This window comes from Heptranchias perlo, chromosome 24 (assembly GCF_035084215.1).
Source record: "Heptranchias perlo isolate sHepPer1 chromosome 24, sHepPer1.hap1, whole genome shotgun sequence".
NCBI classification, from domain to species: domain Eukaryota; kingdom Metazoa; phylum Chordata; class Chondrichthyes; order Hexanchiformes; family Hexanchidae; genus Heptranchias; species Heptranchias perlo.
In genome coordinates this window covers 49,191,690-49,211,871 of record NC_090348.1, presented here as the reverse complement: position 1 = coordinate 49,211,871, position 20,182 = coordinate 49,191,690, and positions in this window count along the sequence as shown.

Sequence of the window (20,182 nt, the reverse complement as noted above, 5' to 3'; positions counted from 1 at the left end):
GTTTTGCATCTGCCAAATTTCCGCCCACTCACCCAGCCTGTCTATATCCCCCTGTAGGTTTTTTATGTCCTCCTCACTCTCCACTTTCCCTCCCATCTTTGTATCATCTGCAAACTTTGATATGTTACACTCGGTCCCTTCCTCCAAATCATTAATATAGATTGTAAAGAGTTGGGGACCCAGCACCGACCCCTGCGGAACACCACTGGCTACTGGTTGCCAGTCCGAGAATGAACCATTTATCCCAACTCTCTGCTTCCTGTTAGATAACCAATCCTCCCCCCATGCCAGAATATTCCCCTCAATCCAGTGATTCTTTATCTTGAGCAATGATCTTTTATGTGGCACCTTGTCGAATGCCTTCTGGAAGTCTAAATATACTACGTCCACTGTTTCCCCTTTATCCACCCTGTACGTTATGTCCTCAAAGAACTCAAGCAAATTTGTTCGACATGACTTCCCCTTCGTAAAGCCATGCTGACTTTGTCCTATTAAATTCAAAATTTTACCCACCACAGATGTTAGGCTAACTGGTCTATAATTTCCAGCCTTCTGCCTACTACCCTTTTTAAATAAGGCTGTTACATTCGCAGTTTTCCAATCTGCCGGGACCTTTGCCGAGTCTAGAGAATTTTGGAAAATTATTACCAAAGCATCCACAATCCCTACTGCCACTTCCCTCAAGACCCTCGGATGTAAGCCATCAGGTCCAGGGGATTTATCCACCTTGAGTCCCATTAATTTACTGAGTACCAATTCCTCAGTGATTTTAATCGTATTTAGCTCCTCCCCCCCCCTCGAGCCCCCTGTTTGTCCAGTGTTGGGATATTCTTAGTGTCCTCTACCGTAAAGACGGAAACAAAATATTTGTTCAGCATTTTTGCCATCTCCATGTTTCCCACCATTAATTTCCCGGTCTCATCCTCTAAGGGACCTACGTTTGCCTTAGCCACCCTTTTTCTTTTTATATAACTGTTGAAACTCTTGCTATCTGTTTTTATATTTTTTGCTAATTGATTTTCATAATCTATCTTCCCTTTCTTAATCAATCCTTTAGTTACTTTTTGCTGTCTTTTGAAGACTTCCCAATCTCCTATCCTCCCACTAAGTTTGGCTACCTTGTATGTCCTTGTTTTTAGTCGGATACGATCCTTAATTTCTTTACTTAGCCATGGATGGCTGTCATTTCTTTTACACCCTTTTTTCCTCAGTAGAATATATATTTTTTGAAAGTTGTAAACTCACTCCTTAAATGAACACCACTGCTCATGTACCGTCTTACCCTTTAATCTATTTTCCCAGTCCACTTTAATCAATTCCGCTCTCATACCATCATAGTCTCCTTTATTCAAGCTCAGTACGCTTGTTTGAGAACCAACCTTCTCACCCTCTAATTGGATATGGAATGTAACCAGGTTATGGTCACTCATTCCAAGGGGATCCTTAACTCGGACGTGATTAATAAATCCTGGCTCATTACACAGGACCAGGTCCAAGGTTGCTTGCCCCCTTGTAGGATCAGTTACATACTGCTCAAGAAATCCATCCCTAATACACTCAATAAACTCTTCCTCAAGGCTGCCCTGCCCAATTTGATTTGTCCAGTTAATATGATAGTTAAAATCCCCCGTAATTATAGCTGTTCACTGATTACATGCCCCGACTATTTCCTGATTAATACTTCTTCCAGCAGAGTTGCAACTATTAGGAGGCCTATATACTCCGCCCACAAGTGTTTTTTTCCCCTTATTATTCCTTATCTCTCCCCAAACTGTTTCATTATCCTGATCCTTTGTCCCAATATCATTTCTCTGTATTACAGTGATTCCTTCCTTTATTAATGATGTGGAGATGCCGGTGATGGACTGGGGTTGACAATTGTAAACAATTTTACAACACCAAGTTATAGTCCAGCAATTTTATTTTAAATTCACAAGCTTTCGGAGATTTTCTCCTTCCTCAGGCAAATGTTTCAAGATCTTAGTGTCCTCTACCGTAAAGACTGAAACTTGAAACATTTGCCTGAGGAAGGAGAAAATCTCCGAAAGCTTGTGAATTTAAAATAAAATTGCTGGACTATAACTTGGTGTTGTAAAATTGTTTACAATTCCTTTATTAACATAGCCACCCCACCTCCTCTTCCTTCCTGCCTGTCCTTCCTGATTGTTAAATACCCTGGCATATTTAATTCCCAGTCATTGTCACCCTGCAGCCATGTTTCTGTAATGGCCACAAGATCATACCCATACGTAGTTATTTGTGCCGTTAACTCGTCCATTTTGTTACGAATGTTATGTGCATTCAGATAAAGAACTTTCAAAAATGTTTTGTGACACTTAATTCCTGCTTTTTCCTTTTTTAACACTTTACATTTTACTCCATACCTTCTGTCCCTTCCTGATACACTTTCCTCTGTCTCCCTGCTCAGGTTCCCAATCTCCTGCCACAGCTTTGATGCTCGGTTCATCGCCTTACGCCTTCTAGTTTTTATTTTATCTGTCGTGCCGAAAGTACACTTTCTTTCCACTGCTCTACGCTTTTCCTTTTCACTTGTTCTTGAACAACTGTTTGTACTATTTGTATTGTAGATTTCCCCTGGGTCTTCCCCTCTCTTGCTGCTCTCAATTTTATTCCCTTCTGACTCCCCGCTCAGGTTCCCATCCCCCTGCCACTCCAGTTTAAACCTTCCCCAACAGCACGAGCAAACACCCCCGCGAGGACATTGGTCCCGGTCCTGCTCGGGTGTAACCCGTCACGCTTGTACAGGTCCCACCTTCCCCAGAACCGGTCCCAATGTCCCAGGAATCTAAATCCCTCCCTCCTACACCATCCCTGCAGCCACGCATTCACCCTGTCTATTCTCCTGTTCCTATACTCACTAGCACATGGCACCGGTCTTAATCCCGAGATCACTACCTTTGAGGACCTACTTTTTAATTTATCTCCTAACTCCTTAAATTCACCTTGCAGGACCCCATCCCTTTTTTTACCGATGTCGTTGGTACCAATATGGAGCACGACTACTGGCTGTTCACCCTCCCCCTCCAGAATGCCCTGCAGCCGCTCCGTGACATCCTTGACCCGAGCACCAGGGAGGCAACAAACCATCCTGGAGTCACGTTTGCGGCCGCAGAAACGCCTATCTGTTCCCCTTACAATTGAGTCCCCTATCACTATAGCCCTGCCACTCTTCTTCCTCCCCTCCTGTGCAGCAGAGCCACCCGTGGTGCCCCGAACCTGGCTCTTGCTGCTTTCCCCTGATAAGCCATCTCCCCCAACAGAAGATAAAGCAGAATATCTGTTTGAGAGGGAGATGGCCCCAGGGGACTCCTGCTCTACCTTCCTCGTCCTTTTACCCTGCCTGGCGGTCACCCATTTCCTTTCTGCCTGCGTAATCTATACCTGCGGTGTGACCACCTCACTGAACGTGCTATCCACGATAGTCTCAGCATCGCGGATGCTCCACAGTGAATCCACCCGCAGCTCCAGCTCAATTTTAAACTTTAAAATTGAGCTTAAACAGTTGAAAACAATATACACGAGATTTTAAAGAGATTAACCCTTAAACTCCCACACGTACCAAACTCTCAGCAGTTCACACTCATGTGATCACCTCCAGCCTTGGCACTCCCAGTCCCCTTGAAGGTCGACAGGTCAAAGGTCCACAGGTCAAACTCCACCAGTGGGTCTCCCCGGCTCCATTTTGCTCCTTCCCCATTTTCCGCTCCAATGTGGGTCCCACTCCCACTGGGCCTTTTACTTTGAAGGCCTGTTGCCAGCGGCCCCCCGGCTGAGAGCCCCCGACCTGCCCACAGTGACCCCCAACCACAGTCCCTGCGTCCCGGGACTGACACGACAGAAGCTGGGCTCCCACTGAGCGGGAATGGGAATGGGAACGGGAACGGGAATGGGAAGAGGCTTTCGCTTTCTCAGGTGCTTTAAGCCCTTTGAAAAATATGAACAAGGAAATTTCAGAACCTTCGAGCCCGTTCCTGCCCCTGGGAAATGGCTTTTGGTGAAGTGGAATCCCCACAGGGTTTATTCAGAATGGGAAGCTCTGCATTGTTCACTGTTCCAAACATATTGGGTGTCAGGTTTGGCTCAGTGGCAGCACTCTCACCTCTGAGTCAGGTCATCGGGTCAAGAACAACTCCACAGACATGAACACACAATCGAGGCTCACACTCCAAATGCAGAACGGAGGGTCAGCACTGAGGGAGCGCTGCACTGTCGGAGGGTCAGTACTGAGGGAGTGCTGCACTGTCGGAGGGTCAGAACTGAGGGAGTGCTGCACTGTCGGAGGGTCAGTACTGAGGGAGTGCTGCACTGTCGGAGGGTCAGTACTGAGGGAGTGCTGCACTGTCGGAGGGTCAGTACTGAGGGAGCGCTGCACTGTCGGAGGGTCAGTACTGAGGGAGTGCTGCACTGTCGGAAGGTCAGTACTGAGGGAGTGCTGCACTGTCGGAGGGTCAGTACTGAGGGAGCGCTGCACTGTCGGAGGGTCAGTACTGAGGGAGTGCTGCACTGTCGGAGGGTCAGTACTGAGGGAGCGCTGCACTGTCGGAGGGTCAGTACTGAGGGAGCGCTGCACTGTCGGAGGGTCAGTACTGAGGGAGTGCTGCACTGTCGGAGGGTCAGTCCCGAGGGAGCGCTGCACTGTCGCAGGGACAGTACCGATGGAGCGCTGCACTGTCGGAGGGTCAGTACTGAGGGAGCGCTGCACTGTCGGAGGGTCAGTACTGAGGGAGTGCTGCACTGTCGGAGGGTCAGTCCCGAGGGAGCGCTGCACTGTCGCAGGGACAGTACCGATGGAGCGCTGCACTGTCGGAGGGGCAGTACTGAGGGAGCGCTGCACTGTCGGAGGGTCAGTACTGAGGGAGCGCTGCACTGTCGGAGGGTCAGTACTGAGGGAGTGCTGCACTGTCGGAGGGTCAGTACTGAGGGAGCGCTGCACTGTCGGAGGGTCAGTACTGAGGGAGCGCTGCACTGTCGGAGGGTCAGTACTGAGGGAGTGCTGCACTGTCGGAGGGTCAGTCCCGAGGGAGCGCTGCACTGTCGCAGGGACAGTACCGATGGAGCGCTGCACTGTCGGAGGGTCAGTACTGAGGGAGCGCTGCACTGTCGGAGGGTCAGTACTGAGGGAGTGCTGCACTGTCGGAGGGTCAGTCCCGAGGGAGCGCTGCACTGTCGCAGGGACAGTACCGATGGAGCGCTGCACTGTCGGAGGGGCAGTACTGAGGGAGCGCTGCACTGTCGGAGGGTCAGTACTGAAGAGTGCTGCACTGTCGGAGGTTCAGTACTGAGGGAGTGCTGCACTGTCGGAGGGTCAGTACTGAGGGAGCGCTGCACTGTCGGAGGGTCAGTACTGAGGGAGCGCTGCACTGTTGGAGGGTCAGTACTGAGGGAGCGCTGCACTGTCAGAGGGTCAGTACTGAGGGAGTGCTGCACTGTCGGAGGTGCCGTCTTTCAGATAAGATGTTCGAACCGCGGCCTTACCTCCTGCTCAGTTGGACGTAACAGATCCTACAGCAGTACTCACGGAAGAGGAGGGAGTTCTGGCCAACATTTCTCTCTCAACTGTGTGCAGGAGGCCATACCCAGCACACAGGATCTCCAGACTCAGTCACCTTCGAGGGTCTCTCTGAGGAGCACTTCTGGGGGAGGCAGTGTTCCAGCCAGCCTGTCTCAGACCTCTGCAGCCTCTTGCAACACAACCTGCTGGCTGCTCGACCAGGGAGGGCCTGACATGCCGGTGGTCTGAGAGTCACCACAGGCCTGAATGTTTACACCAGTGGCTCCTTTCACGCTGCGAGAGGGGCCATCGGCCACGTCTCCCAGTCTGCAGTTCACAGCTGCGTTAAGCAGGTGACTGACCCCCTCTTTGCCGGGGCTGAGCAGGACATCAGCTCCGCCACTGACCTCAGCAGTGACCGGGACCGAGCTTTGCAGCAGTGGCCGGCTTCCCTCGTCTGCAGAGTGGGATTGACTGTCGACACGTGGCCATTGGGAAAGCAGCAACATTCGGCAACAGAGAGGACAAGGTGAGAAAGGCAGGGAGCTGCCCTTCGACTCATGTCCGCAGCCCCACACACTCATCTCATGCTCAGCTCACCTCTCCTCACACACTCACCGCACACACTCACCGCACACACTCATCTCATGCTCAGCTCACCTCTCCTCACACACTCACCGCACACACTCACCGCACACACTCATCTCATGCTCAGCTCACCTCTCCTCACACACTCACCGCACACACTCACCGCACACACTCATCTCATGCTCAGCTCACCTCTCCTCACACACTCACCGCACACACTCACCGCACACACTCATCTCATGCTCAGCTCACCTCTCCTCACACACTCACCGCACACACTCACCGCACACACTCATCTCATGCTCAGCTCACCTCTCCTCACACACTCACCGCACACACTCACCGCACACACTCATCTCATGCTCAGCTCACCTCTCCTCACACACTCACCGCACACACTCATCTCATGCTCAGCTCACCTCTCCTCACACACTCACCGCACACACTCACCGCACACACTCATCTCATGCTCAGCTCACCTCTCCTCACACACTCACCGCACACACTCACCGCACACACTCACCTCTCCTCACACACTCACCGCACACACTCACCGCACACACTCACCTCTCCTCACACACTCACCTCACACACTCATCTCATGCTCAGCTCACCTCTCCTCACACACTCACCGCACACACTCACCGCACACACTCATCTCATGCTCAGCTCACCTCTCCTCACACACTCACCGCACACACTCACCGCACACGCTCATCTCATGCTCAGCTCACCTCTCCTCACACACTCACCGCACACACTCACCGCACACACTCATCTCATGCTCAGCTCACCTCTCCTCACACACTCACCGCACACACTCACCGCACACGCTCATCTCATGCTCAGCTCACCTCTCCTCACACACTCACCGCACACACTCACCTCACACACTCACCGCACACACTCACCGCACACACTCATCTCATGCTCAGCTCACCTCTCCTCACACACTCACCGCACACACTCACCTCCCCTCACACACTCACCACGCACACTCACCTCACACACTCACCTCACACACTCACCTCATGCTCAGCTCACCTCTCCTCACACACTCACCTCACACACTCACCTCCACTCGCACACTCACCTCACACTCTCACCTCATGCTCAGCTCACCTCTCCTCACACACTCACCTCACTCACTCACCTCCACTCGCACACTCACCTCACACACTCACCTCACACACTCACCTCACACACTCATCTCATGCTCAGCTCACCTCTCCTCACACACTCACCGCACACATTCACCTCACACACTCACCTCTCCTCACACACTCTCCTCTCCTCACACACTCACCTCACACACTCACCTCACACTCTCACCCCCCTCACACACTCACGTCCCCTCACACACTCACCTCACATACTCACCTTCCCTCACACACTCACCTCACACACTCACCTGTCCTCACACACTCAACCCACACACTCACCTCACACACTCATCTCACACACTCACCTCTAGTCAAGCACTCACCTCACACACTCATGTCTTCACACACTCACCTCACACACTCACCTCCCCTCACAAACTCACCTCACACACTCACCTCTCCTCACACACTCTCCTCACACACTCAACTCACACACTCACCTCTCCTCACACACTCACCTCACCTCACACACTCACCTCACACACTCAACTCACCTCACATACTCTCCTTACACCCTCACCTTGCCTCACACACTCACCTCACACACTCAGTTCACACACTCACCTCACCTCACACACTCACCTCACACTCACCTCACACACTCACCTCTCCTCACACACGCTCCTCACAAACTCTCCTCACACACTAACCTCACACACTCACCTCTCCTCACACACTCACCTCTCCTCACACACTCACCTCGCACACTCACCTCTCCTCACACACTCACCTCACACACTCACCTCACACACTCATCTCTCCTCCCACACTCACCTCTCCTCACACATTCACCTCACACACTCACCTGTCCTCCCACACTCACCTCTCCTCACAAACTCACACCACACACTCTCCTTACACACTCCCCTCACACACTCACCTCTCCTCACACACTCACCTCTCATCACACACTCACCTCACACACTCACCTCACACACTTACCTCCCCTCACACACGCTCCTCACAAACTCACCTCACTCACTCACATCACACACTCACCTCTCCGCACACACTGACCTCTCCTCACACACTCTCCTCACACACTAACCTCACACACTTACCTCTCCTCACACGCTCACCTCACACACTCATCTCTCCTCACACATTCACCTCACACACTCACTGACTCACTCACCTCTCCTCAAACATTCGCCTGTCCCCACACATTCACCTCACACATTCACCTCACACACTCACTTCTCCTCACACACTCACCTCACACACTCTCCTTACACACTCACCTCACACACTCACCTCCCCTCACACACTCACCTCTCCACACACTAAACCCACACAATCACCTCTCCTCACACACTCACCTGTCCTCACACACTCATCTCACACACTCACCTCCAGTCAAGAACTCACCTCACACACCCATATATCTTCACACACTCACCTCACACACTCACCTCTCTTCACACGCACTCACACACTCACCTGTCCTCACACACTCACCTCATGCACTCATCTCACACACTCACCTCCCCTCACACACTCACCTCACACACTCACGTCACCTCACACACTCACCTCTCCTCACACACTCACCGCACACACTCACCTCATAAACTCACCTCACCAACTCACCTCACACACTCATCTCATGCTCAGCTCACCTCTCCTCACACACTCACCTCACACACTCACCTCACACACTCACCTCACACACTCATGTCATGCTCAGCTCACCTCTCCTCACACACTCACCTCACACACTCACCTTACACACTCACCTCACACACTCACATCTCCTCACACACTCACCTCATACACTCACCTCTCCTCACACACTCACCGCACACACTCACCTCACCTCACACACTCACCTCACACACTCACCTCTCCTCAAACACTCACCTCACACACTCTCCTCACACACACACCTCTCCTCACACACTCACCTCACACACTCTCCTCACACACTCACCACTCCTCACACACTCACCTCACACACTCTCCTCACACACACACCTCTCCTCACACACTCACCTCACACACTCACCTCACAGACTCACCTCTCCTCACACACTCACCTCACCTCACACACTCACCTCACACACTCACCACACCTCACACACTCACCTCACACAATCATCTCACGCTCAGCTCAGCTCTCCTCACACACTCACCTCACACACTCACCTCCCCTTCACACTCACCTCACCAACTCACCTCACACAATCATCTCACGCTCAGCTCAGCTCTCCTCACACACTCACCTCACACACTCACACACTCACCTCACACATTCACCTCTCCTCACACACTCACCGCACAAGCTCACCTCACCTCACACACTCACCTCACACACTCACCTCTCCTCACAAACTCACACCACATACTCTCCTTACACACTCCCCTCACACACTCACCTCTCCTCACACACTCACCTCTCATCACACACTCACCTCACACACTCACCTCACACACTTACCTCCCCTCACACACTCACCTCACACACTTACCTCCCCTCACTCACTCACCTCACACACTCACCTCTCCGCACACACTCACCTCTCCTCACACACTCTCTTCTCCTCGCACACTCTCTTCACACACTAACCTCACACACTCACCTCCCCTCACACACTCACCTCACACACACACCTATCCTCACACACTCACGTCACACACTCACCTCTCCTCACACACTCACCTCACAAACTCAACTCACTTCACACTCACTTCTCCTCACACACTCACCTCACACACTCACCTCCACTCGCACACTCACCTCTCGTCACACATTCACCATTCCTCACACACTCACCTCACACACACACGTCTGCTCACACACTCACCCCACACTCTCAATTCACACACTCACCTCTCCTCACACGCTCAGCTCACACACTCACCTCACACACTCACCTGCCCTCACACACTCACCTCACACACTCACCTCTCCTCACACACTCAACTCACACACTCACCTATCCTCACACACTCACCTCACAAACTCACCTCTCCTCAAACACTCACCTGACACTCACTTCTCCTCACACACTGACCTCACACACTCACCTCCACTTGTACACTCACCTCACACACTCACCTCACACACTCACCTGCCCTCACACACTCACCTCACACACTTACCTCCCCTCACACACTCACCTCACACACTCACCTCACAAACTCAAGTCTCCTCACACACGCTACTCACAAACTCACCTCACTCACTCACCTCACACACTCACCTCTCCTCACACACTCTCCTCACACACTAACCTCACACACTCACCTCCCCTCACACACTCACCTCACACACACACCTATCCTCACACACTCACGTCACACACTCACCTCTCCTCACACACTCACCTCACAAACTCAACTCACTTCACACTCACTTCTCCTCACACACTCACCTCACACTCTCACCTCCACTCGCACACTCACCTCTCGTCACACATTCACCATTCCTCACACACTCACCTCACACACACACGTCTGCTCACACACTCACCCCACACTCTCACATCACACACTCACCTCTCCTCACACGCTCAGCTCACACACTCACCTCACACACTCACCTGCCCTCACACACTCACCTCACACACTCCTCACACACTCACCTCACACACTCACCTCTCCTCACACACTCACCTCACACACTCACCTCTCCTCACACACTCACCTCACACACTCACCTATCATCACACACTCACCTCCCCTCACACACTCACCTCACAAACTAACCTCTCATCACACACTCACCTCTCCTCACACACTCAGCTCACACACTCACCTCACATACTCACCTCACCTCACACACTCACCTCACAAACTCACCTCCCCTCAAAAACTCACCTCACAAACTAACCTCTCATCACACACTCACCTCTCCTCACACACTCAGCTCACACACTCACCTCACACACTCACCTCACACACTCACCTCCCCTCACACACTCACCTCACACACACACCTATCCTCACACACTCACGTCACACACTCACCTCTCCTCACACACTCACCTCACAAACTCAACTCCCCTCACACACTCACCTCACACTCACTTCTCCTCACACACTCACCTCACACACTCACCTCCACTCGCACACTCACCTCTCGTCACACATTCACCATTCCTCACACACTCACCTCACACACACACGTCTGCTCACACACTCACCCCACAATCTCACCTCACACACTCACCTCTCCTCACACGCTCAGCTCACACACTCACCTCACACACTCACCTGCTCTCACACACTCACCTCACACACTCACCTCTCCTCACACCCTCAACTCACACACTCACTTCTCCTCACAAACTCACCTCACACACTCACCTCCACTCGCACACTCACCGAACACACTCACCTCACACACTCACCTCTCGTCACACATTCACCACTCCTCACACACTCACATCAAACACAAACCTCTGCTCACACACTCATCTCACACACTCAACTCTCCTCACACACTCAACTCACACACTCACCTCTCCTCACACACTCACCTCACACACTCACCTCCACTCGCACACTCACCTAACACACTCACCTCACACACTCACCTCTCGGCACACATTCACCACTCCTCACACACTCACATCACACACAAACCTCTGCTCACACACTCACCTCAAGCACTCACCTCTCCTCACACACTCACCTCACAAACTCATTTCTCATCACAATCTCACCTCTCCTCACACATTCAGCTCACACACACACCTCACACACTCAACTCCCTTCACACACTCACCTCTCCTCACACACTCACCTCACACACTCATCTCACCTCACACACTCACCACACAAACTCACCTCTCCTCACACACTCACCTCACACTCACTTCTCCTCACACACTCACATCACACACTCACCTCCACTCGCACACTCACCTCACACACTCACCTCACACACTCACCTCTCCTCACACACTCACCTCACACACTCTCCTACCCTCACACACTCAGCTCACAAACTCATCGCTCATCACACACTCACCTCTCCTCACACACTCACCTCACACACACAGGTCTGCTCACACACTCACCCCACACTCTCACATCACACACTCACCTCTCCTCACACGCTCAGCTCACACACTCACCTCACACACTCACCTGCCCTCACACACTCACCTCACACACTCACCTCTCCTCACACACTCAACTCACACATTCACCATTCCTCACACACTCACCTCACACACACACGTCTGCTCACACACTCACCCCACACTCTCACATCACACACTCACCTCTCCTCACACGCTCAGCTCACACACTCACCTCACACACTCACCTGCCCTCACACACTCACCTCACACTCACTTCTCCTCACAAACTCACCTCACACACTCACCTCCACTCGCACACTCACCTAACACACTCACCTCACACACTCACCTCTCGTCACACATTCAGCACTCCTCACACACTCACATCACACACAAACCTCTCCTCACACACTCACCTCACACACTCAACTCTCCTCACACACTCAACTCACACACTCACCTCTCCTCACACACTCACCTCACACACTCACCTCCACTCGCACACTCACCTAACACACTCACCTCACACACTCACCTCTCATCACTCAATCACCACTCCTCACACACTCACATCACACACAAACCTCTGCTCACACACTCACCTCAAGCACTCACCTCTCCTCACACACTCAACTCACAAACTCACCTCTCATCACAAACTCATCTCTCCTCACACACTCAGCTCACACACACACCTCACACACTCAACTCCCTTCACACACTCACCTCTCCTCACACACTCACCTCACACACTCACCTCTCCTCACACACTCACCACACAAACTCACCTCTCCTCACACACTCACCTCACACTCACTTCTCCTCACACACTCACATCACACACTCACCTCCACTCGCACACTCACCTCACACACTCACCTCACACGCTCACCTCTCGTCACACATTCTCCACTCCTCACACACACAACTCACACACTCACCTCTCCTCACACACTCACCTCACAAACTCACCTCTCCTCACACACTCACCTCACACTCACTTCTCCTCACACTCACCTCACACACTCACCTCCACTCGCACACTCACCGAACACACTCACCTCACACACTCACCTCTCGTCACACATTCACCACTCCTCACACACTCACAGCACACACAAACCTCTGCTCACACACTCACCTCACACACTCAACTCACCTCACACACTCAACTCACACACTCACCTCTCCTCACACACTCACCTCACACACTCTCCTACCCTCACACACTCAGCTCACAAACTCATCGCTCATCACACACTCACCTCTCCTCACACACTCACCTCACACACTCACCTCTCATCACACACTCACATCCCCTCACACACTCACCTCACACACTCACCTCCACTCGCACACTCACCTCACACACTCAGCTCACACACTCAACTCACACACTCACCTGCCCTCACACACTCACCTCACATAATCACCTCTCCTCACACACTCAACTCACACACTCACCTCTCCTCACACACTCACCTCACAAACTCACCTCTCCTCACACACTCACCTGATTCTCACTTCTCCTCACACACTTACCTCACACACTCACCTCCACTCGTACACTCACCTCACACACTCACCTCTCGTCACACATTCACCACGATGAACACACTCACATCACACACACACCTCTGCTCACACACTCACCTTACACACTCAACTCTCCTCACACACTCACCTCACACACTAACCTATCATCACACACTCACCTCCCCTCACATACTCACCTCACAAACTAACCTCTCATCACACACTCACCTCTCCTCACCCACTCAGCTCACACACTCACCTCACACACTCACCTCACACACTCACCTCACCTCACACACTCACCTCACACACTCACCTCCACTCACACACTCACCTCACAAACTAACCTCTCATCATACACTCACCTCTCCTCACACACTCAGCTCACACACTCACCTCACAAACTCAACTCCCCTCACACACTCACCTCACACTCACTTCTCCTCACACACTCACCTCCACTCGCACACTCACCTCACACACTCACCTCTCGTCACACATTCACCATTCCTCACACACTCACCTCACACACACGTCTGCTCACACACTCACCCCACACACTCACCTCACACACTCACCTCTCCTCACACGCTCAGCTCACACACTCACCTCACACACTCACCTGCTCTCACACACTCACCTCACACCCTCACCTCTCCTCACACACTCACCTTACACACTCACCTCTCCTCACACACTCACCTCACAAACTCAACTCTCCTCACACACTCACTTCTCCTCACACACTCACCTCACACACTCAACTACACTCGCACACTCACCAAACACACTCACCTCACACACTCACCTCTCGTCACACATTCACCACTCCTCACACACTCACATCACACACAAACCTCTGCTCACACACTCAACTCACACACTCACCTCTCCTCACATATTCACCTCACACACTCACCTCCACTCGCACAATCACCTCACGCACTCACCTCACACACTCACCTCTCGTCACACATTCACCACTATGAACACACTCACATCACAAACGCACACCTCTGCTCACACACTCACCTCACACAATCAACTCTCCTCACACACTCACCTCACAAACTCACCTCTCCTCACACACTCAACTCACACACTCACCTCACATACACACCTCTCCTCACACACTCAACTCACACACTCACCTCTCCTCACACACTCACCTCACAAACTCACCTCTCCTCACACACTCACCTGACACTCACTTCTCCTCACACACTCACCTCCACTTGGACACTCACCTCAAACACTCACCTCTCGTCACACATTCACCACTACGAACACACTCACATCACACACGCACACCTCTGCTCACACACTCACCTCACACAATCAACTCTCCTCACACCCTCAGCTCACAAACTCATCTCTTATCACACACTCACCTCTCCTCACACACTCACCTCACACACTCACCTCACATCACACACTCACCTCCCCTCACACACTCACCTCACAAACTAACCTCTCATCACGCACTCACCTCTCCTGACACACTCAGCTCACACACTCTCCTCACACACTCACCTCCACTCACACACTCACCTCACACACTCACCTCTCCTCACACACTCACCTGACACTCACTTCTCCTCACACACTTCCCTCACACACTCACCTCCACTTGTACACTCACCTCAAACACTCACCTCACACACTCACCTCTCGTCACACATTCACCACTACGAACACACTCACATCACACACGCACACCTCTGCTCACACACTCACCTCACACACTCACCTCTCATCACACACTCACCTCCCCTCACACACTCACCTCACAAACTAACCTCTCATCACGCACTCACCTCTCCTGACACACTCAGCTCACACACTCATCTCACACACTCACCTCCACTCACACACTGACCTCACACACTCACCTCTCCTCACACACTCACCTCACACACTCACCTCTCCTCACACACTCACCTCACATACTCACCACCCCTCACACACGCACCTCACACTCACTTCTCCTCACACACTCACCTCACACACTCACCTCCACTCGCACAATCACCTCACGCACTCACCTCACACACTCACCTCTCGTCACACATTCACCACTACGAACACACTCACATTACACACACACACCTCTGCTCACACACTCACCTCACACACTCAACTCTCCTCACACACTCACCTCACACACTCACCTCTCCTCACACACTCACCTCACACGCTCACCTACCCTCACACCCTCAGCTCACAAACTCATCTCATATCACACACTCACCTCTCCTCACACACTCACCTCACACACTCACCTTTCATCACACACTCACCTCCCCTCACACACTCACCTCACACACTCACCTCTCCTCACACACTCACCTCACACACTCACCTCACCTCACACACTCACCTCACAAACTCACCTCCCCTCACACACGCACCTCACACTCACTTCTCCTCACACACTCACCTCACACACTCACCTCCACTTGGACACTCACCTCAAACACTCACCTCTCGTCACACATTCACCACTACGAACACACTCACATCACACACGCACACCTCTGCTCACACACTCACCTCACACAATCAACTCTCCTCACACCCTCAGCTCACAAACTCATCTCTTATCACACACTCACCTCACACACTCACCTCACATCACACACTCACCTCCCCTCACACACTCACCTCACAAACTAACCTCTCATCACGCACTCACCTCTCCTGACACACTCAGCTCACACACTCTCCTCACACACTCACCTCCACTCACACACTCACCTCACACACTCACCTCTCCTCACACACTCACCTGACACTCACTTCTCCTCACACACTTCCCTCACACACACACCTCCACTTGTACACTCACCTCAAACACTCACCTCACACACTCACCTCTCGTCACACATTCACCACTACGAACACACTCACATCACACACGCACACCTCTGCTCACACACTCACCTCACACACTCATCACACACTCACCTCCCCTCACACACTCACCTCACAAACTAACCTCTCATCACGCACTCACCTCTCCTGACACACTCAGCTCACACACTCATCTCACACACTCACCTCCACTCACACACTGACCTCACACACTCACCTCTCCTCACACACTCACCTCACACACTCACCTCTCCTCACACACTCACCTCACATACTCACCACCCCTCACACACGCACCTCACACTCACTTCTCCTCACACACTCACCTCACACACTCACCTCCACTCGCACAATCACCTCACGCACTCACCTCACACACTCACCTCTCGTCACACATTCACCACTACGAACACACTCACATTACACACACACACCTCTGCTCACACACTCACCTCACACACTCAACTCTCCTCACACACTCACCTCACACACTCACCTCTCCTCACACACTCACCTCACACGCTCACCTACCCTCACACCCTCAGCTCACAAACTCATCTCATATCACACACTCACCTCTCCTCACACACTCACCTCACACACTCACCTCTCATCACACACTCCCCTCCCCTCACACACTCACCTCACAAACTAACCTCTCATCACGCACTCACCTCTCCTCACACACTCAGATCACACACTCACCTCACACACTCACCTCCCCTCACACACTCACCTCACACACTCACCTCTCCTCACACACTCACCTCACACACTCACCTCACCTCACACACTCACCTCACAAACTCACCTCCCCTCACACACGCACCTCACACTCACTTCTCCTCACACACTCACCTCACACACTCACCTCCACTTGCACACTCACTTCACACACTCACCTCTCGTCACACATTCACCACTCCTCACACACTCACCTCCCACACACACGTCTGCTCACACACTCACCCCACACACTCACCTCACACACTCACCTCTGCTCACACACTCAGCTCACACACTGACCTCACACACTCACCTCCCCTCACACACTCACCTCTCCTCACACACTCACCTCACACACTCACATCTCCTCACATACTCACCTCACAAACTCACCTCTCGTCACACACTCACCTCTCCTCACACACTCAGCTCACACACTCACCTCACAAACTAACCTCTCATCACGCACTCACCTCTCCTGACACACTCAGCTCACACACTCATCTCACACACTCACCTCCACTCACACACTCACCTGACACTCACTTCTCCTCACACACTCACCTCCACTTGTACACTCACCTCAAACACTCACCTCACACACTCACCTCTCGTCACACATTCACCACTACGAACACACTCACATCACACACGCACACCTCTGCTCACACACTCACCTCACACACTCACCTCTCATCACGCACTCACCTCTCCTCACACACTCACCTCACAAACTCACCTCCCCTCACACACGCACCTCACACTCACTTCTCCTCACACACTCACCTCACACACTCAACTCCCCTCACACACTCACCTCACACTCACTTCTCCTCACACACTCACCTCACACACTCACCTCCACTCGCACACTCACCTCTCGTCACACATTCACCATTCCTCGCACACTCACCTCACACACACACGTCTGCTCACACACTCACCCCAGACTCTCACCTCACACACTCACCTCTCCTCACACGCTCAGCTCACACACTCACCTCACACACTCATCTGCCCTCACACACTTACCTCACACACTCACCTCTCCTCACACACTCAACTCCCACACCCACCTCTCCTCACACACTCACCTCACAAACTCACCTCTCCTCACAAACTCACCTCACACTCACTTCTCCTCACAAACTCACCTCACACACTCACCTCCACTCGCACACTCACCTAACACACTCACCTCACACACTCACCTCTCATCACACATTCACCACTCCTCACACACTCACATCACACACAAACCTCTGCTCACACACTCACCTCACACACTCAACTCTACTCACACACTCAACTCACACACTCACCTCACCTCACACACTCACCTCCACTCACACACTCACCTAACACACTCACCTCACACACTCACCTCTCGTCACACAAACTACCACTCCTCACACACTCACATCACACACAAACCTCTGCTCACACACTCACCTCAAGCACTCACCTCTCCTCACACACACACCTCACAAACTCACCTCTCATCACAAACTCACCTCTCCTCACACACTCAGCTCACACACACACCTCACACACTCAACTCCCTTCACACACTCACCTCTCCTCACACACTCAGCTCACACACTCACCTCTCCTCACACACTCACCACACAAACTCACCTCTCCTCACACACTCACCTCACACTCACTTCTCCTCACACACTCACATCACACACTCACCTCCACTCGCACACTCACCTCACACACTCGCCTCACACACTCACCTCTCGTCACTCATTCTCCACTCCTCACACACTCAACTCACACACTCACCTCTCCTCACACACTCACCTCACAAACTCACCTCTCCTCACACACTCACCTCACACTCACTTCTCCTCACACTCACCTCACACACTCACCTCCACTTGCACACTCACCGAACACACTCACCTCACACACTCACCTCACACACTCACCTCTCCTCACACACTCACCTCACACACTCTCCTACCCTCACACACTCAGCTCACAAACTCATCGCTCATCACACACTCACCTCTCCTCACACACTCACCTCCCATCACACACTCACCTCCCCTCACACACTCACCTCACACACTCACCTCCACTCGCACACTCACCTCACACACTCAGCTCACACACTCACCTCACACACTCACCTGCCCTCACACACTCACCTCACATACTCACCTCTCCTCACACACTCAACTCACACACTCACCTCTCCTCACACACTCACCTCACACACTCTCCTACCCTCACACACTCAGCTCACAAACTCATTGCTCATCACACACTCACCTCTCCTCACACACTCACCTCACACACTCACCTCTCATCACACACTCACCTCCACTCGCACACTCACCTCACACACTCAGCTCACACACTCACCTCACACACTCACCTGCCCTCACACACTCACCTCACATACTCACCTCTCCTCACACACTCACCTCACACACTCACCTCCACTCACACACTCACCTCACACACTCACCTCTCCTCACACACTCACCTCACACACTCACCTACCCTCACACACTCAGCTCACAAACTCATCTCTCATCACACACTCACCTCTCCTCACACACTCACCTCAGACACTCACCTCTCATCACACACTCACCTCCCCTCACACAGTCACCTCACAAACTAACCTCTCATCACACACTCAGCTCACACTCTCACCTCACACACTCACATCTCATCACACACTCACCTCCCCTCACACACTCACCTCACACACTCACCTCCACTCGCACACTCAC